A 26,165-nucleotide genomic window follows, 5' to 3' on the forward strand; every position below is an offset into this window, starting at 1 on the left:
AATCCAAGCCCCTGTCTATAGGCTACTCCCCAAACAGCACTTCTAAGAACCTTTTGTATAAGATCAAGTGTAGTAGCGTTCTTATAAGTTTAGGATATGGCGGGTGAGGGGAATGTAAACAGATGCGCAAGAAGCGCTGAAATAATATCCCAAAATGGTAAAAGTTTGCAAGTATATTTTGTGGATTACACAGCAGGGTGGCGACAAAGTTAACAACTTTGATGTGGAATGCCCTGTAATAGCTCTTGGGCGGTGTGCCTTTTATCGCCTAGGCTCAGCAGTTTGAGCACCGCCTGCTGTCGCTTAGCGACGGCACTGCTGCTGTGCCTAGAGCTACCGACTGATGGCGCCATGCCCACGGATGGTAATTCGGAGGAGGAGGAGGTGGAGGAGGGGTGGGAGGAGGTATAGTAGGCCTTTGAGACCTGGACCGAGGTAGGCCCCGCAATTCTCTGCGTCGGCAGTATATGACCAGCCCCAGGGTCAGACTCGGTCCCAGCCTGCACCAAGTTAAGTGTAGTAGCGTTCTTATAAGTTTGGGATATGGCGGGTGAGGGGAATGTAAACAGATGCGCAAGAAGCGCATGATGCGCATGGAGCTGGCGCTCCGCTGCCAGGCGAGCTTTCGCCAATCCAAGCCCCTGTCTCTAGGCTACTCCCCAAACAGCACTTCTAAGAACCTTTTGTATAAGATCAAGTGTAGTAGCGTTCTTATAAGTTTAGGATATGCCGGGTGAGGGGAATGTAAACAGCTGCGCAAGAAGCGCTGAAATAATATCCCTAAATGGTAAAAGTTTGCCAGTACATTTTGTGGATAACACAGCAGGGTGGCGACAAAGTTAACAACTTTGATGTGGAATCCATGAAAACAACCCAAATTTCTGCCTGACACACCTCGTTTGATAAAGGGACGATGTATGGAGGCAGCTATATGGACGACTTTTGGAGGTAGCAATGGAGACAACGTGTGGAGGCTGCTATGGAGACAATTTAATTTGGATAGTGCCTGTATGTGGCAGTCCCAAACATTTTTCAAACCAGAGGAGCAGGTAGGTGGCCCTCCAGTAAAATGGAATAGATTGAGTGCCTGTATGTGGCAGTCCCAAAAATTTTTTAAAACAGAGGACCGGGTAGGTGGCCCTCCAGAAAAATGGAATAGATTGAGTGCCTGTATGTGGCAGTCCCAAAAATTTTTTAAAACAGAGGACCGGGTAGGTGGCCCTCCAGAAAAATGGAATAGATTGAGTGCCTGTATGTGGCAGTCCCAAAAATTTTTCAAACCAGAGGAGCAGGTAGGTGGCCCTCCAGTAAAATGGAATAGATTGAGTGCCTGTATGTGGCAGTCCCAAAAATGTTTCAAACCAGAGGAGCAGGTAGGTGGCCCTGCAGTAAAATGGAATAGATTGAGTGCCTGTATGTGGCAGTCCCAAAAATTTTTCAAACCAGAGGAGCAGGTAGGTGGCCCTCCAGTAAAATGGAATAGATTGAGTGCCTGTATGTGGCAGTCCCAAAAATTTTTCAAACCAGAGGAGCAGGTAGGTGGCCCTGCAGTAAAATGGAATAGATTGAGTGCCTGTATGTGGCAGTCCCAAAAATGTTTCAAACCAGAGGAGCAGGTAGGTGGCCCTCCAGTAAAATGGAATAGATTGAGTGCCTGTATGTGGCACTCACAAAAATTGTTTCAAACAGAGGACCGGGTAGGTGGCCCTCCAGAAAAATTAAATGCATGAAGTACTATAGCAAGAGCCAGTGGGCCCTGTCAAAAAATAGCCATTTTCCTCTGCTTTACTGTACAAAGAGGAGGAGAAGGAGGAAAATGAGGAGGAGGAGGAGGAGTGGATCAATTATTCAGGTTGAGCTTCCTTCACCTGGTGGAGATTGGAAATTCTGAGAAATCCAGCCTTTATTCATTTTAATAAGCGTCAGCCTGTCAGCGCTGTCAGTCGACAGGCGTGTACGCTTATCGGTGATGATGCCACCAGCTGCACTGAAAACCCGCTCGGACAAGACGCTAGCGGCAGGGCAGGCAAGAACCTCCAAGGCGTACAGCGCCAGTTCGTGCCACATGTCCAGCTTTGAAACCCAGTAGTTGTAGGGAGCTGTGTGATCATTTAGGACGATGGTATGGTCAGCTACGTACTCCCTCACCATCTTTCTGTAAAGATCAGCCCTACTCTGCCGAGACTGGGGACAGGTGACAGTGTCTTGCTGGGGTGACATAAAGCTGGCAAAAGCCTTGTAAAGCGTACCCTTGCCAGTGCTGGACAAGCTGCCTGCTCGCCTACTCTCCCTCGCTACTTGTCCCGCAGAACTACGCACTCTGCCGCTAGCGCTGTCAGAAGGGAAATACTGTTTCAGCTTGTGCACCAGGGCCTGCTGGTATTCATGCATTCTCACACTCCTTTCCTCTGCAGGGATGAGAGTGGAAAGATTTTGCTTGTACCGTGGGTCCAGGAGAGTGAACACCCAGTAATCGGTGCTGGAATAAATTCTTTGAACGCAAGGGTCACGGGATAGGCAGCCTAGCATGAAATCTGCCATATGCGCCAGAGTCCCAACGCGCAAGAATTCACTCCCCTCACTGGCCTGACTGTCCATTTCCTCCTCCTCCAACTCCTCCAACTCCTCTTCTTCTGCCCATACACGCTGAACAGTGAAGGACTCAACAATGGTCCCCTCTTGTGTCTCGCCAACATTCTCCTCCTCTTCCTCCTCATCCTCCTCCACCTCCTCCGATATGCGCTGAGAAACAGACCTGAGGGTGCTTTGGCTATCAACAAGGGAATATTCTTCCCCTGTCTCTTGTGACGAGCGCAAAGCTTCCGACTTCATGCTGATCAGAGAGTTTTTTTTTTTTTTTTTTTAAATAAAATTTTTATTAAACAAAAGAGAAGTTTACAAGCAATAGACCATCATTCGGTCTTACAAGTTACACAGTATTCTTAGACATACACCTAGAGTGATATTAGGCTTTCCAGGTCATTATAGAAACTTAGAAGTGACAGTTCACATCATCACTATTGCAGAAAAGGTAACAGTCAGTTTCTTGTAGGATGTCCATTTAGAGTTCTTGGTGATATATAGTGTCGGTAACTGCTTTTTCGGTACTAAGAGCGTTTTCAGAGTATGCCTTCTTTACTTCTCAAACATAAAATATCTCAAACAAAAGGTTATGACAATAAACATACATATCATAAACCAAGGGTATATATAACTGTGCCCAATTTAGTCAGAGAAAAGCTTATTTCAATCTTGGAAGTGGCTAGAGGTCGTCCAGATGCTCCATTGTCTTGTGAAGGCTGCTAGAGTGTTGTTTTGGTATGAAAGTGCTTTCTCAAAAGCGAAGTTTGTGTTGACTTGGGAGGTGACCTCGTGCAAGGGGGGACAAATCGATTCTTTCCAGTGTCTTGTTAGAATTAATTTAGTTGACATCAATATGTGTGCCACTACTGTTTTAGTTGTATGAGAGAGCTTGTCTAAGTCAATAAGAAGGAGAGATTTCTCTGGTGAGTCTAGATTCTCCGTGACCCCTAGATTGGATATTATGGAGAGAGCCCCCTTCCATAGAGTACGGATCTTAGGACAAAGTATGTGGATTAGAGTTCCCCTCTGGCCACACAGCCTCCAGCAACCTGGGGGGGTAGAAGGGTAAATCCTATGTAATCTTGAAGGGGTGAAATACCACCTCATTTGAGATTTAACTATGACTTCTTGGTGAGCCACACACCGAAATGATGAGTGAGTTAGGACCATTGATTTTTGCCATTGAGTAATGGATAGCGAGATGTCTAAATCCCTTTCCCACTGGGTCATATAAGGGAGTTTAGTGAGTTCGTGTCTATTACTAAGCAATGTGTAGAAAAGAGTTATTCCTTTCTTTTTCAATACGGCTTTGTGAAGGTAATTAAGCACTGATTTATGAATATTCAAAATTTTCAGGTCGTTATAATATAGGAAGCTCCTGATCTTCATAAAATTGAAAATTTCTCTTTCTGGGATGGACGTTTTTTTATTAAGCTCTCTAAAAGGGAGAAGTTTGTCTTCTACTATTATATCTGCAAGAGTATTTAGACCACAAGCCCGCCACTGAGAAAGATCAAGTTCTGGTATTTTGTATTCTAGATATTCCAAGGGAATTATATGAAGCGGGAGTTTGATTTTGTCCGATTCTGCGGTCACTAGCTTTTGCCACGCTAAGTCTGAGGCGGTAATTGTAGCTAATTTAGATGGGCTTGGGGTTTTACGCCATATGCCGTCTAATAGGCGAAACAGGAGGGGTTGTCCGCTTACTTTACTTTCAATTTCTCTCCAGGTCATGTTAGTTTCTTCATTCCACCAGAAGTATAGCTGGTCTAAGACTGCAGCCAAATAATAATCTTTAAGATCTGGAACACTGAGGCCACCCACCCCTTTAGGTTTGGTTAAAATTTTATGTGCTACTCTAGGCTTGTTGTTGTGCCAAATGAATTTGTTAAGTTGTGTTCTTATAGTATTAAAGAAGGACTCTGGGATAGGAATAGGGATTGTTCTAAATAAATATAAGAATTTGGGTAGAATCATCATTTTATAAGTTGCAATGCGGCCCATCCAGGAGAGGATGTGTTTAGAGTAGTCTGTCAGTTCTTTGTCTATTTTTGCTACAAGTGGAAGAAAATTTAATTTATATAATTCTGTAATTGGGAAGGCGAGTTCTATTCCTAGGTAGGTGACTTGTTTTGTTTGCCAGTCCAGACTGAATTGGGTTTTTAACCTAGTGAGGGTATGGGGGGATAAGTTCACTGGTAGGATCTGCGATTTAGAATTGTTAATTTTATAGTAAGACAGGGAGCCAAATAGTTGAGCTAGTTGGAATATACATGGAAGGGATTTTTCCGGGGAAGTGGTCATTAATATGATGTCGTCCGCAAATAAGGCGATTTTATGTTCCTGATCCCCCACTTTAATCCCTGCTACATCTGGATGCGAGCGAATAGCTTCAGCCAGTGGTTCAATTGAAATCACAAAGATGATAGGCGAGAGAGGGCATCCTTGGCGGGTTCCATTCGACAGGGTAAATTTATCTGAGAGAGTGCTGTTGACAAATACTCTAGCTGATGGTGCAGAGTACAATGCTTTAATAGCCATAAACATATGGCCTTCTATTCCAAATTTGCGTAATGTCATAAATATATACTCCCAATTTACCCTATCGAACGCTTTTTCCGCGTCAACTGTTAAAAATGTAGCTGGGATTTTTCTAAGTTGACATATCTGCATAAGATTGATCAATCTACGTGTATTGTCTGAGGCTTGGCGGTTTGGGGTAAAACCTGCCTGATCGGGTGCAATTAGGGAGGGGAGAATTTTTTTAAGCCTGTTAGCTAGGATCTTGGCGTATAATTTAACATCCTCATTCAGTAGAGAAATGGGGCGGTAGTTTGCTGTGTTATCTGAAGATTTGCCTGGTTTTGGGATGGTGACTATTAATGCCTCTAGCATCCTTTCCGGAAAGGCTCCTTGTGCGGCTGCTTCTTTATATACTCTACTTAGATATGGTGTTAGTACTTGGGGGAATTTTTTATAGAATGCTCCTGGGAGCCCATCTGGGCCGGGGGATTTATTGCTTTGTAGGGTCTTAATTGTTTTGTTAATCTCTGCTTCAGATATTGGAGCGTTCAATGAGGCCAACTGTTCTGGAGATATTTTAGGTAAAGACAAACTGTCTAAGAATGTCTGTATTTCAGTCTGAGAGGGAACCCTAATGTTTTTATCCTCCCTAAGATTATACAATTCTGAGTAGAAAGACATAAAAGCGTTTGCAATATCTCTAGGGGCAATCATTTTTCCCCCATTCTGTGGATGGAGAATAGATGGAATTTTTGATTTGTGAGCTCTTTGTTTCAGACGTCTAGCTAACATAGCCCCGGCTTTTTGGTCTTGGGAATAAAACCGTAATTTCAATTTCTGAAGTGCATGGGTATATTTATGCAACATAAGGTTCCTTAGATGGGTACGTAGTTTATTTAATTCTAAAATTAGAGTTTGTGAGAGGGTCGACTTGTTCTGGGCTTCCAACAATTGTATTTTTAACAGGGTGTCATTTATCTCCTTGTCTCTTTTTTTTTTAATCGCACTACCTATGGCTATAAATTCTCCCTGTGCAAATCCTTTCAACATCACCCAGATCGAAAAAATTTTAGCTTCCCCGTTATCATTGAATCTCAAAAATTCTCGGAGAGCATTTTCCATTCGGGCCGAGTGCAATGCCTGAGCTACAGAGGACATGTTGGCTCTCCAGATAAAATCGTTATGGTCTGAAAATTTATCCATGATCTTGATTTTAACTGGAGCATGGTCAGACCAATGTATAACCCCTATTTCAGAAGAAATTACTTGATCTATCATACGCCTATCTATTATTATAGAGTCAATACGTGAGTATGTCTTATGTCTGGGGGAGAAATATGTAAAATCTCTTTCAGTTGTATGTTGTATACGCCAAATATCATGTAGATCATTTTCCCAGAGCAAGCGGTTAAGAGTAAAGGATCTAGAGGGGTTAGTAGAGGTAGTGTCCATCTGAGGATGGTTAATTGCATTGTAGTCTCCACACATTATTAAGAAGCCCTGTTTGACTGAAGAGACTTTTTTAAGAAGTTTTTTAAGAAAAGGCCCCTGCTTGGTGTTAGGTGCATATATATTCACTATTGTATACTGTAAGTTGTTAATTTTACAAACCAAAATTATATAACGGCTTTGAGGGTCTATAATGGAGGTTTGTATATCTATTGCTAGGGAAGATTTAAGGGCAATGAGGACACCTCTTTTTTTTTTATGGAAGGAGGAAGAGATTATATGAGGAAAAGATGGATGGGAAAGTTTTGGAGGATTTGCTGAGCAAACATGAGTCTCCTGTAAGCACACAATGGGGGTCATTTACTAAGGGCCCGAATCGCGTTTTCCCGACGTGTTACCCGAATATTTCCGATTTGCGCCGATTGTACCTGAATTGCCCCGGGAATGTGTCGCACGCGATCGGATTGTGGCGCATCGGCGCCGGCATGCGCGCGACGGAAATCGGGGGGCGTGGCCGAACGAAAACCCGACGGATTCGGAAAAACCGCCGCATTTAAAAACCGAAAAAGTGTCGCTTTTAGGCCGCTTACCTTCACCTGGTCCGAGGTGGTGCATTCCGGCGCGTGGAGATGATTTTCAGCGCAGCAGCGCCACCTGGTGGACGGCGGAGGAACTGCCTTCATGAATCCCGGCCGGACCCGAATCCAGAGCAGAGAACGCGCCGCTGGATCGCGAATGGGCCGGGTAAGTAAATTTGCCCCAATGTCTCCCTTTTGTCTCTTCACCTCATTCCATAATTGTGATCTTTTAAAGGGACTATTTAGCCCCTTAACATTCAATGAAAGTATTGAAAGTGCCATAGGAGATAATTAGAGACAAGCTAAAGGGGACATTCCCATTTTCCTTAATAAGCATTGATACCCTTAAGACAACGTTAGTGGATAGTGGATAATAGCAGTATGGGCAAACATTACAAAACATTTTAACTATACAGAAAAACATAAGGTTAAACAAGAGATTTCGTACCCGTTTTTGATAGGTACCACACTGGGGGAAAATAGTCCTTGTGGAAACGTAAGGACATTGAGGTCGGCTCCACCACCTTTTCCTTTCTTCAGGTGTTCTTCTTCTTCCTCCATCCTGGGTCTAGGTGTTTGAGGTTGCTAGAAGAAGTTGATTGTTGGGGATCCAATCTGGGGAGACCCCAGGAGTAGAGGGTTGCTATACCTTCTTCGATGCTACTTATGGCTACAATTGTATTCTGCCTTTTAACTAGGATTTTAGTGGGGAAACCCCATCTATACGGAATGTCGTTCGCTCTCAGTATAGTAGTTATAGGTGCAAATCCTTTCCTTGCCTGGAGAGTGGCCGCTGACAGGTCTGCGAAGAGCTTGATAGGTTCATAAGGTGCTGGAAGCGTGGTGGGTTTTCTGGATTGTGCAAGCAATTCATCTTTCACATGGTAGAATGTAAATCTAGCCAGAGTGTCTCGAGGCATTGTATCTGGCAGATTGTCAGGCTTGGGCACTCTATGAGCGCGGTCGATGCTAAGTTCATAGTCCGCCAAGTCAGGGATGAGAGATTTGGTTAATTGCTGAACATACGGTTTAAGCTGTGAAGCAAGAATCGACTCAGGGATGCCTCTTATCTTGACGTTGTTACGTCTGTCTCTGTCCTCATTACTGATAAGTTTTGCTTGAATGGATGAGACTGAAGCCTCCATTGCGTTATGGGCATCTATCAGCTCATTATGTGATTCAACAAAGGATGCTAACTTGTCTTCAGTGTGGGACACTCTTTCTCCTAGCTCTGTGAGCGAGGTTTGAATAGGTTTAATGAGAGCAGACAGATCAGAATGCAGGGAGGATCGCAAAGCCATAAGCATAGACATAAGTGTGTGTTCAGACACCATTTTATCTGAAGCTTGGAATGAGGCAAAAAAATCAGACTGGTGAGAGAGAATATCATTCACCTGATGATGTTGTGCTGGATCCTGCTTCTTAGCCCGTTGCTTAGCTGGGCTGTTGGTAGGTGAATCCTCTGTTTCTTGCAGGGGGGATGCCGAGATTCGTGAGTTCTCCTCAGAATGAAGAAGCAGTGGAGGCATACTGCAGTCTTCCTCCGTTTGAGCGGGAGAGCGATGAGCTGGTGCCCGGAGAGAGCCTGAGTCTAGGCTCCAGCGTTCCGGGACCTCAAAGGAGGCTGGTGAATTATTCCCCGACGGGGGGCTTGCTCGTGGCTTGCGTTGTGGCAGAGCGCTGTGCGGCACGCTGCTGCCTGCTGGAGTCCGGACCGCGGCGCCATCTTGCCTCCTCGCGGCGCTGCGCGGCGGGTCCGGGGGAAAGTAGTGTCCTATCTGCCTCCCGCCCGGTTCTTTGGCTCCCCGTTTTCTCCCCATGGAGGAGGGAAGGGCGCTGGTGAGTTTGCTGGGCATTGTGCCCTCTGGTCGCTCGGATAGCTGCTGCTTAAGCGGTAGTGGAGCCGGAGCACTCTCCTCACGTGGCCATCTTACACGGCAGCCAGGCCACGCCCACCATGCTGACCAGAGAGTTTTTCAACAGGCCAAGCAGCGGGATGGTGAGGCTGATGATGGCGGCATCGCCACTGACCATCTGTGTTGACTCCTCAAAGTTACTCAGCACCTGACAGATATCAGACATCCACGTCCACTCCTCATTGTAGACTTGAGGAAGCAGACTGACCTGACTACCAGTTCTGGTGGAAGTTGACATCTGGCAGTCTACCATCGCTCTGCGCTGCTGGTAAACTCTGGATAACATGGTCAGTGTTGAATTCCACCTCGTGGGCACGTCGCACAACAGTCGGTGAGCGGGCAGTTGGAGGCGGCGCTGCGCTGCCCTGAGAGTGGCAGCATCTGGGCTGGACTTCCTGAAATGCGCACAGATGCGGCGCACCTTCGTGAGCAAATCAGACAGATTGGGGTATGTCTTGAGGAAACGCTGAACTATCAGATTTAACACATGGGCCAGGCATGGCACATGTGTCAGTCTGCCGAGTTGCAGAGCCGCCACCAGGTTACGGCCGTTGTCACACACAACCATTCCCGGCTTGAGGTTCAGCGGTGCCAGCCACAGATCAGTCTGCGCCGTGATGCCCTGTAATAGCTCTTGGGCGGTGTGCCTTTTGTCGCCTAGGCTCAGCAGTTTGAGCACCGCCTGCTGTCGCTTAGCGACGGCACTGCTGCTGTGCCTAGAGCTACCGACTGATGGCGCCGTGCCCACGGATGGTAGTTCGGAGGAGGAGGTGGAGGAGGGGTGGGAGGAGGAGGAGGCATAGTAGGCCTGAAACACCTGGACCGAGGTAGGCCCCGCAATCCTCGGCGTCGGCAGTATATGAGCAGCCCCAGGGTCAGACTCGGTCCCAGCCTCCACCAAGTTAACCCAATGTGCCGTCAGCGATATATAGTGGCCCTGCCCGGCAGCACTCGTCCACGTGTCCGTGGTCAGGTGGACCTTGTCAGAAACGGCGTTGGTCAGGGCACGGATGATGTTGTCTGACACGTGCTGGTGCAGGGCTGGGACGGCACATCGGGAAAAGTAGTGGCGGCTGGGGACCGAATACCGAGGGGCGGCCGCCGCCATGAGGTTGCGAAAGGCCTCGGTCTCTACTAGCCTATAGGGCAGCATCTCCAGGCTAAGCAATCTGGAGATGTGCACATTAAGGGCTTGGGCGTGCGGGTGGGTTGCACTATATTTGCGTTTCCGCTCCAGCGTCTGGGGTATGGAGAGCTGAACGCTGGTGGATGCTGTGGAGGATCGTGGAGGCGACGATGGGGTTTTTGTGGCAGGGTCCTGGGCAGGGGGCTGACTAGCAGCTGACACAGGGGAAGGAGCAGTGGTGTGCACGGCCGGAGGTGAACGGGCTTGTTGCCACTGAGTGGGGTGTTTAGCATTCATATGCCTGCGCATACTGGTGGTAGTTAAGCTAGTAGTGGTGGAACCCCTGCTGAGCCTGGTTTGGCAAATGTTGCACACCACAGTCCGTCGGTCATCCGGTGTTTCCTTAAAGAACCTCCAGACTTCTGAAGATCTAGCCCTCGCCGCAAGAGCCCTCGCCACGGGAGCTTCACTAGTTGACACATTTGGCGCTGATGCACCAGCTCTGGCCCTGCCTCTCCGTCTGGCCCCACCACTGCCTCTTCCAACCTGTTCTGGTCGAGGACTCTCCTCCGTCTCAGAAGCACTGTGTTCACCCGGCCTCTCAACCCAGCTTGGGTCTGTCACCTCATCATCCTCCGAGCCCTCAGTCTGCTCCCCCCTCGGACTTCCTGCCCTGACAACAACTTCCCCACTGTCTGACAACCGTGTCTCCTCATCGTCGGACACCTCTTTACACACTTCCACTACGTCAAGAAGGTCATCATCACCCACAGACTGTGACTGGTGGAAAACCTGGGCATCGGAAAATTGCTCAGCAGCAACCGGACAAGTGGTTTGTGACTGTGGGAAGGGTCCAGAAAACAGTTCCTCAGAGTATGCCGGTTCAAATGCCAAATTTTCCTGGGAGGGGGCAGACTGGGGGGGAGGAGGCTGAGGTGCAGGAGCTGGAGGAGTGGCGATTTCGGTGACATGGGTGGACTGCGTGGAAGACTGACTGGTGGTGGACAAATTGCTCGAAGCATTGTCAGCAATCCACGACATCACCTGTTCGCACTGTTCTGGCCTCAACAGTGCTCTACCACGAGTCCCAGTAACTTCAGACATGAACCTAGGGAGTGTAGCTCTGCGGCGTTCCCCTGCTCCCTCATCAGCAGGTGGTGTCTCACCCCGCCCAGGACCACGGCCTCTGACCCCTGCAGTAGTTGGACGCCCACGTCCCCGCCCTCGTCCTCTACCCCTAGCCCTCGGGTTAAACATTTTTAAAATGAGAGTTATAACTTTTTTTTTTTTTAACTTTTTTTGTTTTTTTTTTTGTGTTTTTTGTTTTTTTTTGTGTTTTTTGTTTTTTTTTGTGTTTTTTGTTTTTTTTTGAGTTTTTAAAACCAAACAATGCTATCCTATTGCTATGGCTATTTTCTAGCCAAGTATCAAAGCACAGTACTATGCCAGATGAGATGACACTGAGTTAGTGCCTAATTGAAATCCAACCCCTACTAAATTTTCCCACTTCGGTCTTTGCTATGGATATGTGCGTCACTAAGCGCAGAACACAGCGGTCGCAAGTCTCACTACAAATTGCTCAGAATTGGCTAGTACATGCACTGCAGAAAGTACAGCCACCAGCAGATCAACCAGAAATCAAATATATAGAACGCTACTGTAGGCGTAAGTAAGCTCTTTGTATTCTCCTATGGCTATTTTCTAGCCAAGTATCAAAGCACACTACTATGCCAGATGAGATGACACTGAGTTAGTGCCTAATTGAAATCCAACCCCTACTAAATTTTCCCACTTCGGTCTTTGCTATGGATATGTGCGTCACTAAGCGCAGAACACAGCGGTCGCAAGTCTCACTACAAATTGCTCAGAATTGGCTAGTACATGCACTGCAGAAAGTACAGCCACCAGCAGATCAACCAGAAATCAAATATATAGAACGCTACTGTAGGCGTAAGTAAGCTCTTTGTATTCTCCTATGGCTATTTTCTAGCCAAGTATCAAAGCACACTACTATGCCAGATGAGATGACACTGAGTTAGTGCCTAATTGAAATCCAACCCCTACTAAATTTTCCCACTTCGGTCTTTGCTATGGATATGTGTGCCACTAAGAGCTAAACACAACGGTAGCAAGTCCCCCTGCTAATTCCTCACAAAATGGTACTAGATGCAAATTAAAATAAAAAAAGTAGAACGTTATTGTAGCCCTAAGAAGGGCTGTTGGGTTCTTTGAGAATCACTCCTGCCTAACAGTAAGCTAATAGAACACCCTAACGCTTTCCCTGACCAGCAGCAGCTCTCTCCCTAGCGGCATCCAGACACAGAATGATCCGAGCAGCGCGGGCAGCGGCTAGTCTATCCCAGGGTCACCTGATCTGGCCAGCCAACCACTGCTATCGACGTGTAAGGGTACCACGTCATGCTGGGTGGAGTGCAGAGTCTCCTGGCTTGTGATTGGCTCTGTTTCTGGCCGCCAAAAAGCAAAACGGCGGGAGCTGCCATTTTCTCAAGCGGGCGAAGTATTCGTCCGAGCAACGAGCAGTTTCGAGTACCCTAATGCTCGACCGAGCATCAAGCTCGGACGAGCATGTTCGCTCATCTCTAGTGGAGACCATAACCAGAGAAGATGAGCCTCTACTGTGGAGACCATAACAAGCAAAGAAGAGCCTCTACTGCGGAGACCATAACCAGAGAAGAGGAGCCTCTACTGTGGAGACCATAACCAGAGAAGAGGAGCCTCTACTGTGGAGGCCATAACCAGAGAAGAGGAGCCTCTACTGTGGAGACCATAACCAGTGAAGAGGAGCCTCTACTGTGGAGACCATAACCAGAGAAGAGGAGCCTCTACTGCAGAGACCATAACCAGAGAAGAGGAGCCTCTACTGTGGAGACCATAACAAGCAAAGAAAAGCCTCTACTGTGGAGACCATAACCAGAGAAGAGGAGCCTCTACTGTGGAGACTATAACCAGAGAAGAGGAGCCTCTACTGTGGAGACTATAACCAGAGAAGAAGAGCCTCTACTGTGGAGACTATAACCAGCGAAGAGGAGCCTCTACTGTGGAGACTATAACCAGCGAAGAGGAGCCTCTACTGTGGAGACCATAACCAGCGAAGAGGAGCCTCTACTGTGGAGACCATAACCAGCGAAGAGGAGACTCTACTGTGGAGACCACAACCAGAGAAGAGGAGCCTCTACTGTGGAGACCATAACCAGCAAAGAGGAGACTCTACTGTGGAGACCACAACCAGAGAAGAGGAGCCTCTACTGTGGAGACAATAACCAGCGAAGAGGGGCCTCTACTGTGGAGACCACAACCAGAGAAGAGGAGCCTCTACTGTGGAGACCATAATCAGCGAAGAGGGGCCTCTACTGTGGAGACTATAACCAGCAAAGAGGAGCCTCTACTGTGGAGACCATAACCAGAGAAGAGGAGCCTCTACTGTGGAGACCATAACCAGAGAAGAGGAGCCTCTACTGCGGAGACCAGAACCAGAGAAGAGGAGCCTCTACTGTGGAGACCATAACCAGAGAAGAGGAGCCTCTACTGCGGAGACCAGAACCAGAGAAGAGGAGCCTCTACTGTGGAGACCATAACCAGAGAAGAGGAGCCTCTACCGCAGAGACCAGAACCAGAGAAGAGGAGCCTCTACTGTGGAAACCATAACTAGAGAAGAGGGGCCTCTACTGTGGAGACCGTAACCAGAGAAGAGGAGCCTCTACTGTGGAGACCATAACCAGAGAAGAGGAGCCTCTACTGTGGAGACCATAACCAGAGAAGAGGAGCCTCTACTGTGGAGACCATAACCAGAGAAGAGGAGCCTCTACTGTGGAGACCATAACCAGAGAAGAGGAGCCTCTACTGTGGAGACTATAACCAGCAAAGAGGAGCCTCTACTGTGGAGACCATAATCAGCGAAGAGGAGCCTCTACTGTGGAGACCATAACCAGAGAAGAGGAGCCTCTACTGTGGAGACCATAACCAGAGAAGAGGAGCCTCTACTGCGGAAACCAGAACCAGAGAAGAGGAGCCTCTACTGTGGAGACCGTAACCAGAGAAGAGGAGCCTCTACTGCGGAGACCAGAACCAGAGAAGAGGAGCCTCTACTGCGGAGACCATAACCAGCGAAGAGGAGCCTCTACTGTGGAGACCATAACCAGAGAAGAGGAGCCTCTACTGTGGACACCATAACCAGAGAAGAGGAGCCTCTACTGTGGAGACCATAACCAGCGAAGAGGAGCCTCTACTGTGGAGACCATAACCAGAGAAGAGGAGCCTCTACTGTTGAGACCATAACCAGAGAAGAGGAGCCTCTACTGTGGAGACTATAACCAGAGAAGAGGAGCCTCTACTGTGGAGACTATAACCAGAGAAGAGGAGCCTCTACTGTGGAGACCATAACCAGCGAAGAGGAGCCTCTACTGTGGAGACCATAACCAGAGAAGAGGAGCCTCTACTGTGGAGACCATAACCAGAGAAGAGGAGCCTCTACTGTGGAGACCATAACCAGCGAAGAGGAGCCTCTACTGTGGAGCCCATAACCAGAGAAGAGGAGCCTCTACTGTAAAGACCATAACCAGAGAAGAGGAGCCTCTACTGTGGAGACCATAACCAGAGAAGAGGAGCCTCTACTGTGGAGACCATAACCAGAGAAGAGGAGCCTCTACTGTGGAGACCATAACCAGCGAAGAGGAGCCTCTACTGTGGAGACCATAACCAGAGAAGAGGAGCCTCTACTGTGGAGACCATAACCAGAGAAGAGGAGCCTCTACTGTGGAGACCATAACCAGCGAAGAGGAGCCTCTACTGTGGAGACCATAACCAGAGAAGAGGAGCCTCTACTGTGGAGACCATAACCAGCGAAGAGGAGTCTCTACTGTGGAGACCATAACCAGAGAAGAGGAGCCTCTACTGTGGAGACCATAACCAGAGAAGAGGAGCCTCTACTTTGGAGACCATAACCAGAGAAGAGGAGCCTCTACTGTGGAGACCATAACCAGAGAAGAGGAGCCTCTACTGTGGAGACAATAACCAGCGAAGAGGGGCCTCTACTGTGGAGACCACAACCAGAGAAGAGGAGCCTCTACTGTGGAGACCATAACCAGAGAAGAGGAGCCTCTACTGCGGAGACAAAACCAGAGAATAGGAGCCTCTACTGTGGAGACCATAACCAGAGAAGAGGAGCCTCTACTGTGGAGACCATAACCAGAGAAGAGGAGCCTCTACTGTGGAGACCATAACCAGAGAAGAGGAGCCTCTACCGCAGAGACCAGAACCAGAGAAGAGGAGCCTCTACTGTGGAGACCATAACTAGAGAAGAGGGGCCTCTACTGTGGAGACCGTAACCAGAGAAGAGGAGCCTCTACTGCGGAGACCAGAACCAGAGAAGAGGAGCCTCTACTGTGGAGACCATAACCAGAGAAGAGGAGCCTCTACCGCAGAGACCAGAACCAGAGAAGAGGAGCCTCTACTGCGGAGACCAGAACCAGAGAAGAGGAGCCTCTACTGTGGAGACCATAACCAGAGAAGAGGAGCCTCTACTGTGGAGACCATAACCAGAGAAGAGGAGCCTCTACTGTGGAGACCATAACCAGAGAAGAGGAGCCTCTACTGTGGAGACTATAACCAGCAAAGAGGAGCCTCTACTGTGGAGACCATAACCAGCGAAGAGGAGCCTCTACTGTGGAGACCATAACCAGAGAATAGGAGCCTCTACTGTGGAGACTATAACCAGAGAAGAGGAGCCTCTACTGCGGAAACCAGAACCAGAGAAGAGGAGCCTCTACTGTGGAGACCGTAACCAGAGAAGAGGAGCCTCTACTGCGGAGACCAGAACCAGAGAAGAGGAGCCTCTACTGCGGAGACCATAACCAGCGAAGAGGAGCCTCTACTGTGGAGACCATAACCAGAGAAGAGGAGCCTCTACTGTTGAGACCATAACCAGAGAAGAGGAGCCTCTACTGTGGAGACTATAACCAGAGAAGAGGAGCCTCTACTGTGGAGACTATAACCAGAGAAGAGGAGCCTCTACTGTGGAGACCATAACCAGCGAAGAGGAGCCTCTACTGTGGAGACCATAACCAGAGAAGAGGAGCCTCTACTGTGGAGACCATAACCAGAGAAGAGGAGCCTCTACTGTGGAGACCATAACCAGCGAAGAGGAGCCTCTACTGTGGAGACCATAACCAGCGAAGAGGAGCCTCTACTGTGGAGACTATAACCAGCAAAGAGGAGCCTCTACTGTGGAGACCATAACCAGAGAAGAGGAGCCTCTACTGTGGAGACCATAACCAGAGAAGAGGAGCCTCTACTGCGGAGACCAGAACCAGAGAAGAGGAGCCTCTACTGTGGAGACCATAACCAGAGAAGAGGAGCCTCTACTGCGGAGACCAGAACCAGAGAAGAGGAGCCTCTACTGTGGAGACCATAACCAGAGAAGAGGAGCCTCTACCGCAGAGACCAGAACCAGAGAAGAGGAGCCTCTACTGTGGAAACCATAACTAGAGAAGAGGGGCCTCTACTGTGGAGACCGTAACCAGAGAAGAGGAGCCTCTACTGTGGAGACCATAACCAGAGAAGAGGAGCCTCTACTGTGGAGACCATAACCAGAGAAGAGGAGCCTCTACTGTGGAGACCATAACCAGAGAAGAGGAGCCTCTACTGTGGAGACCATAACCAGAGAAGAGGAGCCTCTACTGTGGAGACTATAACCAGCAAAGAGGAGCCTCTACTGTGGAGACCATAATCAGCGAAGAGGAGCCTCTACTGTGGAGACCATAACCAGAGAAGAGGAGCCTCTACTGTGGAGACCATAACCAGAGAAGAGGAGCCTCTACTGCGGAAACCAGAACCAGAGAAGAGGAGCCTCTACTGTGGAGACCGTAACCAGAGAAGAGGAGCCTCTACTGCGGAGACCAGAACCAGAGAAGAGGAGCCTCTACTGCGGAGACCATAACCAGCGAAGAGGAGCCTCTACTGTGGAGACCATAACCAGAGAAGAGGAGCCTCTACTGTGGAGACCATAACCAGAGAAGAGGAGCCTCTACTGTGGAGACCATAACCAGCGAAGAGGAGCCTCTACTGTGGAGACCATAACCAGAGAAGAGGAGCCTCTACTGTTGAGACCATAACCAGAGAAGAGGAGCCTCTACTGTGGAGACTATAACCAGAGAAGAGGAGCCTCTACTGTGGAGACTATAACCAGAGAAGAGGAGCCTCTACTGTGGAGACCATAACCAGCGAAGAGGAGCCTCTACTGTGAAGACCATAACCAGAGAAGAGGAGCCTCTACTGTGGAGACCATAACCAGAGAAGAGGAGCCTCTACTGTGGAGACCATAACCAGCGAAGAGGAGCCTCTACTGTGGAGCCCATAACCAGAGAAGAGGAGCCTCTACTGTGGAGACCATAACCAGAGAAGAGGAGCCTCTACTGTGGAGACCATAACCAGAGAAGAGGAGCCTCTACTGTGGAGACCATAACCAGAGAAGAGGAGCCTCTACTGTGGAGACCATAACCAGCGAAGAGGAGCCTCTACTGTGGAGACCATAACCAGAGAAGAGGAGCCTCTACTGTGGAGACCATAACCAGAGAAGAGGAGCCTCTACTGTGGAGACCATAACCAGCGAAGAGGAGCCTCTACTGTGGAGACCATAACCAGAGAAGAGGAGCCTCTACTGTGGAGACCATAACCAGCGAAGAGGAGTCTCTACTGTGGAGACCATAACCAGAGAAGAGGAGCCTCTACTGTGGAGACCATAACCAGAGAAGAGGAGCCTCTACTTTGGAGACCATAACCAGAGAAGAGGAGCCTCTACTGTGGAGACCATAACCAGAGAAGAGGAGCCTCTACTGTGGAGACAATAACCAGCAAAGAGGGGCCTCTACTGTGGAGACCACAACCAGAGAAGAGGAGCCTCTACTGTGGAGACCATAACCAGAGAAGAGGAGCCTCTACTGCGGAGACCAAAACCAGAGAATAGGAGCCTCTACTGTGGAGACCATAACCAGAGAAGAGGAGCCTCTACTGTGGAGACCATAACCAGAGAAGAGGAGCCTCTACTGTGGAGACCATAACCAGAGAAGAGGAGCCTCTACCGCAGAGACCAGAACCAGAGAAGAGGAGCCTCTACTGTGGAGACCATAACTAGAGAAGAGGGGCCTCTACTGTGGAGACCGTAACCAGAGAAGAGGAGCCTCTACTGCGGAGACCAGAACCAGAGAAGAGGAGCCTCTACTGTGGAGACCATAACCAGAGAAGAGGAGCCTCTACCGCAGAGACCAGAACCAGAGAAGAGGAGCCTCTACTGCGGAGACCAGAACCAGAGAAGAGGAGCCTCTACTGTGGAGACCATAACCAGAGAAGAGGAGCCTCTACTGTGGAGACCATAACCAGAGAAGAGGAGCCTCTACTGTGGAGACCATAACCAGAGAAGAGGAGCCTCTACTGTGGAGACTATAACCAGCAAAGAGGAGCCTCTACTGTGGAGACCATAACCAGCGAAGAGGAGCCTCTACTGTGGAGACCATAACCAGAGAATAGGAGCCTCTACTGTGGAGACTATAACCAGAGAAGAGGAGCCTCTACTGCGGAAACCAGAACCAGAGAAGAGGAGCCTCTACTGTGGAGACCGTAACCAGAGAAGAGGAGCCTCTACTGCGGAGACCAGAACCAGGGAAGAGGAGCCTCTACTGCGGAGACCATAACCAGCGAAGAGGAACCTCTACTGTGGAGACCATAACCAGAGAAGAGGAGCCTCTACTGTTGAGACCATAACCAGAGAAGAGGAGCCTCTACTGTGGAGACTATAACCAGAGAAGAGGAGCCTCTACTGTGGAGACTATAACCAGAGAAGAGGAGCCTCTACTGTGGAGACCATAACCAGCGAAGAGGAGCCTCTACTGTGGAGACCATAACCAGAGAAGAGGAGCCTCTACTGTGGAGACCATAACCAGAGAAGAGGAGCCTCTACTGTGGAGACCATAACCAGCGAAGAGGAGCCTCTACTGTGGAGACCATAACCAGCGAAGAGGAGCCTCTACTGTGGAGACCATAACCAGAGAAGAGGAGCCTCTACTGTGGAGACCATAACCAGCGAAGAGGAGCCTCTACTGTGGAGACCATAACCAGAGAAGAGGAGCCTCTACTGTGGAGACCATAACCAGAGAAGAGGAGCCTCTACTGTGGAGAGCATAACCAGCGAAGAGGAGCCTCTACTGGGGAGACCATAACCATATATTATTACTTCTCCAACAAGAATTCTAGAAGTAGCGTAATTAAAGACTGACATCCTAGGCTTTAGTGTCGGCAAGGAAATTCTCAAGGAGAATGTTTATCATCCGAGGACCTGGGAGACGTAATGCAATTCTTGTTATCTCCATTTTATCGCTTATCAGAAGTTTAGATGTAGTTTCTCTGCGTTTTGAACCCATGATATAGGCCACAATTATTGGCATATTCCTGTAGAAGGCATCATCTTCTGAAATCAAAAATCAATCCCAACGCCCTTTTTTCCGGATCTTCAGAATACAGTCATTTGATTCCTTGTTGAAATCCACCTCAACAGAACCAAAGACCTCAGAATGTAATTCTATTCTTTCACTTATTGGGTCCCAGGAGAAGTTTTGAAGCATCTAATAAAGGTCATCCAGGTGGGTCCAGGGTGCCCTGGGGAATCCACCACTGGATCTACAAGGGAAGATGGATTCTGGGTGGTAGATTTCCTTTAAGACGTAAACTTCATTTTTTGTGTTTCAATTTTTCACTTCCCGCATCCCAAAAGCCACGTCTTCTTTGTTTTTCCATTTATACGGCCATATGGACTTTTTATCTGCTGCACTTATTGGACTTCCCAGTGGAAACATTTAATATCCCAAGCAATGTACTGAATATCTGTGCTCTGTGCACATCTTTCTTAATCTTAGATCGAGAGATCGAGATCTGAACATCTCTCGGAGAAGAATCCATCATCTGCTAAACCACAAGGACATGGCCGCCCAGCGTCCAGGGACAGGCCAGAGCCTCAGGATCACTGCGGAGGAGCAGCAGAGATCCACAATTCAGGGGAGAATCTGTCCACAGGATGACTATTAGTCCTGCACAAATCAGCAAGAAGCTGTTACTGAAAGTCATAAGAAGTCCCGTCCTATGTAGAGACATGAAAGAATATGGAAGAAGGGGCTCAGAGGAGGCCACAACTAATACAGCTAAACACCAATACCCCCTGACCATATCATCCCAATCGTAAAACCTGAGGGGGGGGGTCATAAAATCCTAAGGGAGACCGAGCTTCATCAGGGCTGGGAAGCTGCTCAGAGATGATGGGAAGAAGATAGAGATAAATAGAGGGCAATCCTGGAGGAAAGCCTGGTGGAGGCTGCAGAAGACCTGAGAGCGGGGTGTAAGTTCACCTTCCAGCAGGATGACCCCCCTAAACATACAGTGGGGGCTACAATAGAAGGGACATCACAGCAGATTTATGTGTGTGCAATGTCCCGTCACAATCCCGACCTTCATCCCATTGAAAATCATCTCCAACAAATGTAAGGAGCTTTCATCCTCCTGGGACTAAAGTCATGCAAGTTTTCTTGTTGTCTTCATTTTTCCTCTTATCAGAAGTTGAGGTGAAGCTTTTCTGTGTTTTGAACCTGGAAGCCATTGGGGCAGATTTACTTACCCGGTCCATTCGCGATCCAGCGGCGCATTCTCTGCGGTGGATTTGGTGTGAGGTTGAGATTACACATGTGGCTTTGAGGAGGAGGAAGGTACATGCTGAGTGATGGGGGTAGTAGTACATTTTGTGTCCTGTGTGATGAGCGTAGGTACCTGCTATGTCTGGAGTGATGGGGGTAGGTACCTGTTGTGTCCAGAGTGATGGTGGGGTAGATACCTGCTGTGTCTGGAGTGATGGGGGTCGTAGTACATTTTGTGTCCTGTGTGATGAGCGTTGGTACCTGCTTTGTCTGGAGTGATGGGGGTAGGTACCTGTTGTCTCCGGGGTGATGGGGGGTAGGTACCTGCCATGTCCTGTGTGATGAGGGGTAGGTACATGCTGTATGTGATGGGGGTAGGTACCTGCCGTGTCCTGTGGCTCCTGCTGTTCCTATATTATATTATATAGAGGGAAGTGATAATATTCTCAGCTTCTGTTATAATCTTTACATAAAATGAGATAATAATCCTCTGCCTATAAAAGGTTAATCATTAACTCGTCTGAACTCCTTGTTCTAACCCATCACTGCCTCTCGTGCCACATCCTCCCATGTTCTCCTCTTCTCTAGTGTATCCTCATCCCGTGTTCTCCACTTCTCTAGTGTCTCCTCCTTCTCCCATGTTCTCCTCTCCTCTAGTGTATCCTCCTTCTCCCGTATTCTCCTCTCCTCTAGTATATCCTCCTTCTCCCGTGTTCTCCTCTTCTCTAGTGTATCCTCCTCCTCCCATGTTCTCCTCTTCTCTAGTGTATCCTCCTTCTCCCGTATTCTCCTCTCCTCTAGTATATCCTCCTTCTCCCATGTTCTCCTCTCCTCTAGTGTATCCTTCTTCTCCCGTGTTCTCCTCTTCTCTAGTGTCTCCTCTTTCTCCCATGGTCTCCTCTAGTGTATCCTCCTTCTCCCGTGTTCTCCTCTCCTCTAGTGTATCCTCCTTCTCCCGTGTTCTCCTCTTCTCTAGTGTCTCCTCCTTCTCCCGTGTTCTCCTCTTCTCTAGTGTATCCTCCTTCTCCCGTATTCTCCTCTCCTCTAGTATATCCTCCTTCTCCCATGTTCTCCTCTCCTCTAGTGTATCCTTCTTCTCCCGTGTTCTCCTCTTCTCTAGTGTCTCCTCTTTCTCCCATGGTCTCCTCTAGTGTCTCCTCCTTCTCCCATGTTCTCCTCTCCTCTAGTGTATCCTCCTTATCCCATGTTCTACTCTCCTCTAGTGTATCCTCCTTATCCCATGTTCTCCTCTCCTCTAGTGTATCCTCCTTATCCCATGTTCTCCTCTTCTCTAGTGTATCCTCCTTATCCCATGTTCTCCTCTCCTCTAGTGTATCCTACTTCTCCCATGTTCTCCTCTCCTCTAGTGTATCCTCCTTCTCGCATGTTCTCCTCTCCTCTAGTGTATCCTCCTCCTCCCATGTTCTCCTCTCCTCTAATGTATCCTCCTTCTCCCGTGTTCTCCTCTCCTCTAGTGTATCCTCCTCCCATGTTCTCCTCTTCTGTAGTGTATCCTCCTTCTCCCATGTTCTCCTCTCCTCTAGTGTATCCTCCTTATCCCATGTTCTCCTCTTCTCTAGTTTATCCTCCTTCTCCCGTGTTCTCCTCTCCTCTAGTGTATCCTCCTTATCCCATGTTCTCCTCTTCTCTAGCGTATCCTCCTTCTCCTGTGTAGTCTTCTTCTCTAGTGTATCCTCCTTCTCCCATGTTCTGCTCTTCTCTAGTGTCTCCTTCTTCTCCCATGGTCTCCTCTAGTGGATCCTCTTTCTCCCGTGTTCTCCTCTCCTCTAGTGTATCCTCCTTATACAATGTTCTCCTCTCCTCTGGTGTGTCCTCCTTCTTCCATGTTCTCCTCTTCTCTAGTGCATCCTCCTTATCCCATGTTCTACTCTTCTCTAGTGTGTCCTCCTTCTTTCATGTTCTCCTCTCCTCTAGTGTATCCTCCTTATCCCATGTTCTCCTCTTCTCTAGTGTATCCTCCTTCTCCCGTGTTCTCCTCTCCTCTAGTGTATCCTCCTTCTCCCGTGTTCTCCTCTCCTCTAGTGTATCCTCCTTCTCCCGTATTCTCCTCTCCTCTAGTATATCCTCCTTCTCCCGTGTTCTCCTCTTCTCTAGTGTATCCTCCTTCTCCCATAGTCTTCTCTAGTGTATCCTTCTTCTCCCGTGTTCTCCTCTTCTCTAGTGTCTCCTCTTTCTCCCATGGTCTCCTCTAGTGTATCCTTTTTCTCCCGTGTTCTCCTCTTCTCTAGTGTATCCTCCTTCTCCCATGTACTCCTCTTGTCTAGTGTATCCTCCTTCTCCCGTGTTCTCCTCTTCTCTAGTGTCTCCTCCTTCTCCCATGCTCTCCTCTCCTCTAGTGTATCCTCCTTATCCCATGTTCTACTCTCCTCTAGTGTATCCTCCTTATCCCATGTTCTCCTCTCCTCTAGTGTATCCTCCTTATCCCATGTTCTCCTCTTCTCTAGTGTATCCTCCTTCTCCCGTGTTCTCCTCTCCTCTAGTGTATCCTACTTCTCCCATGGTCTCCTCTCCTCTAGTGTATCCTCCTTCTCGCATGTTCTCCTCTCCTCTAGTGTATCCTCCTCCTCCCATGTTCTCCTCTCCTCTAGTGTATCCTCCTTCTCCCGTGTTCTCCTCTCCTCTAGTGTATCCTCCTCCCATGTTCTCCTCTTCTGTAGTGTATCCTCCTTCTCCCATGTTCTCCTCTCCTCTAGTGTATCCTCCTTATCCCATGTTCTCCTCTTCTCTAGTTTATCCTCCTTCTCCCGTGTTCTCCTCTCCTCTAGTGTATCCTCCTTATAACATGTTCTCCTCTTCTCTAGTGTATCCTCCTTCTCCTGTGTAGTCTTCTTCTCTAGTGTATCCTCCTTCTCCCATGTTCTGCTCTTCTCTAGTGTCTCCTCCTTCTCCCATGGTCTCCTCTAGTGGATCTTCTTTCTCCCGTGTTCTCCTCTCCTCTAGTGTATCCTCCTTATACCATGTTCTCATCTCCTCTGATGTGTCCTCCTTCTTCCATGTTCTCCTCTTCTCTAGTGCATCCTCCTTATCCCATGTTCTACTCTTCTCTAGTGTGTCCTCCTTCTTCCATGTTCTCCTCTTCTCTAGTGTATCCTCCTTATCCCATGTTCTCCTCTTCTCTAGTGTATCCTCCTTCTCCCGTGTTCTCCTCTCCTCTAGTGTATCCTCCTTCTCCCGTGTTCTCCTCTCCTCTAGTGTATCCTCCTTCTCCCGTATTCTCCTCTCCTCTAGTATATCCTCCTTCTCCCGTGTTCTCCTCTTCTCTAGTGTATCCTCCTTCTCCCATAGTCTCCTCTAGTGTATCCTTCTTCTCCCGTGTTCTCCTCTTCTCCAGTGTCTCCTCTTTCTCCCATGGTCTCCTCTAGTGTATCCTTCTTCTCCCGTGTTCTCCTCTTCTCTAGTGTATCCTCCTTCTCCCATGTACTCCTCTTCTCTAGTGTATCCTCCTTCTCCCGTGTTCTCCTCTTCTCTAGTGTCTCCTCCTTCTCCCATGCTCTCCTCTCCTCTAGTGTATCCTCCTTATCCCATGTTCTACTCTCCTCTAGTGTATCCTCCTTATCCCATGTTCTCCTCTCCTCTAGTGTATCCTCCTTATCCCATGTTCTCCTCTTCTCTAGTGTATCCTCCTTCTCCCGTGTTCTCCTCTCCTCTAGTGTATCCTACTTCTCCCATGGTCTCCTCTCCTCTAGTGTATCCTCCTTCTCGCATGTTCTCCTCTCCTCTAGTGTATCCTCCTCCTCCCATGTTCTCCTCTCCTCTAGTGTATCCTCCTTCTCCCGTGTTCTCCTCTCCTCTAGTGTATCCTCCTCCCATGTTCTCCTCTTCTGCAGTGTATCCTCCTTCTCCCATGTTCTCCTCTCCTCTAGTGTATCCTCCTTATCCCATGTTCTCCTCTTCTCTAGTTTATCCTCCTTCTCCCGTGTTCTCCTCTCCTCTAGTGTATCCTCCTTATCCCATGTTCTCCTCTTCTCTGATGTGTCCTCCTTCTTCCATGTTCTCCTCTCCTCTAGTGTATCCTCCTTCTCCCGTGTTCTCCTCTCCTCTAGTGTATCCTCCTCCCATGTTCTCCTCTTCTGTAGTGTATCCTCCTTCTCCCATGTTCTCCTCTCCTCTAGTGTATCCTCCTTATCCCATGTTCTCCTCTTCTCTAGTTTATCCTCCTTCTCCCGTGTTCTGCTCTTCTCTAGTGTCTCCTCCTTCTCCCATGGTCTCCTCTAGTGGATCTTCTTTCTCCCGTGTTCTCCTCTCCTCTAGTGTATCCTCCTTATACCATGTTCTCCTCTCCTCTGATGTGTCCTCCTTCTTCCATGTTCTCCTCTTCTCTAGTGCATCCTCCTTATCCCATGTTCTCCTCTTCTCTAGTGTATCCTCCTTGTCCCATGTTCTCCTCTTCTCTATTGTATCCTCCTTCTCCCGTGTTCTCCTCTCCTCTAGTGTATCCTCCTTCTCCCGTGTTCTCCTCTCCTCTAGTGTATCCTCCTTCTCCCATGTTCTCCTCTTCTCTAGTGTATCCTACTCCCATGTTCTCCTCTCCTCTAGTGTATCCTCCTTCTCCCATGTTCTCCTCTTCTCTAGTGTATCCTTCTTCTCCCGTGTTCTCCTCTCCTCTAGTGTATTCTCCTTCTCCTGTATTCTCCTCTTCTCTAGTGTATCCTCCTTCTCCCGTGTTCTGCTCTCCTCTAGTGTATCCTCCTTCTCCCATGTTCTCCTCTCCTCTAGTGTATCCTCCTCCCATGTTCTCCTCTCCTCTAGTGTATCCTCCTTCTCCCATGTTCTCCTCTTCTCTAGTGTATCCTTCTTCTCCCGTGTTCTCCTCTCCTCTAGTGTATTCTCCTTCTCCTGTATTCTCCTCTTCTCTAGTGTATCCTCCTTCTCCCGTGTTCTGCTCTCCTCTAGTGTATCCTCCTTCTCCCATGTTCTCCTCTCCTCTAGTGTATCCTCCTTCTCTCATGTTCTCCTCTTCTCTAGTGTATCCTCCTTCTCCCATGTTCTCCTCTTCTCTAGTGTATCCTCCTTCTCCCATGTCCTCCTCTTCTCTAGTGTATCCTCTTTCTCCCATGGTCTCCTCTCCTCTAGTGTATCCTCCTTCTCCCGTGTTCTCCTCTCCCCTAGTTTATCCTCCTTCTCCCATGTTCTCCTCTCCTCTAGTGTATCCTCCTTCTCCATTGTTCTCCTCTCTAGTGTATCCTCCTTCCCCCGTGTTCTCCTCTCCTCTAGTGTATCCTCCTTCTCCCGTGTTCTCCTCTCCTCTAGTGCATCCTCCTTCTCCCATGTTCTCCTC

Source organism: Engystomops pustulosus, chromosome 4 (assembly GCF_040894005.1).
Source record: "Engystomops pustulosus chromosome 4, aEngPut4.maternal, whole genome shotgun sequence".
Taxonomy (NCBI): domain Eukaryota; kingdom Metazoa; phylum Chordata; class Amphibia; order Anura; family Leptodactylidae; genus Engystomops; species Engystomops pustulosus.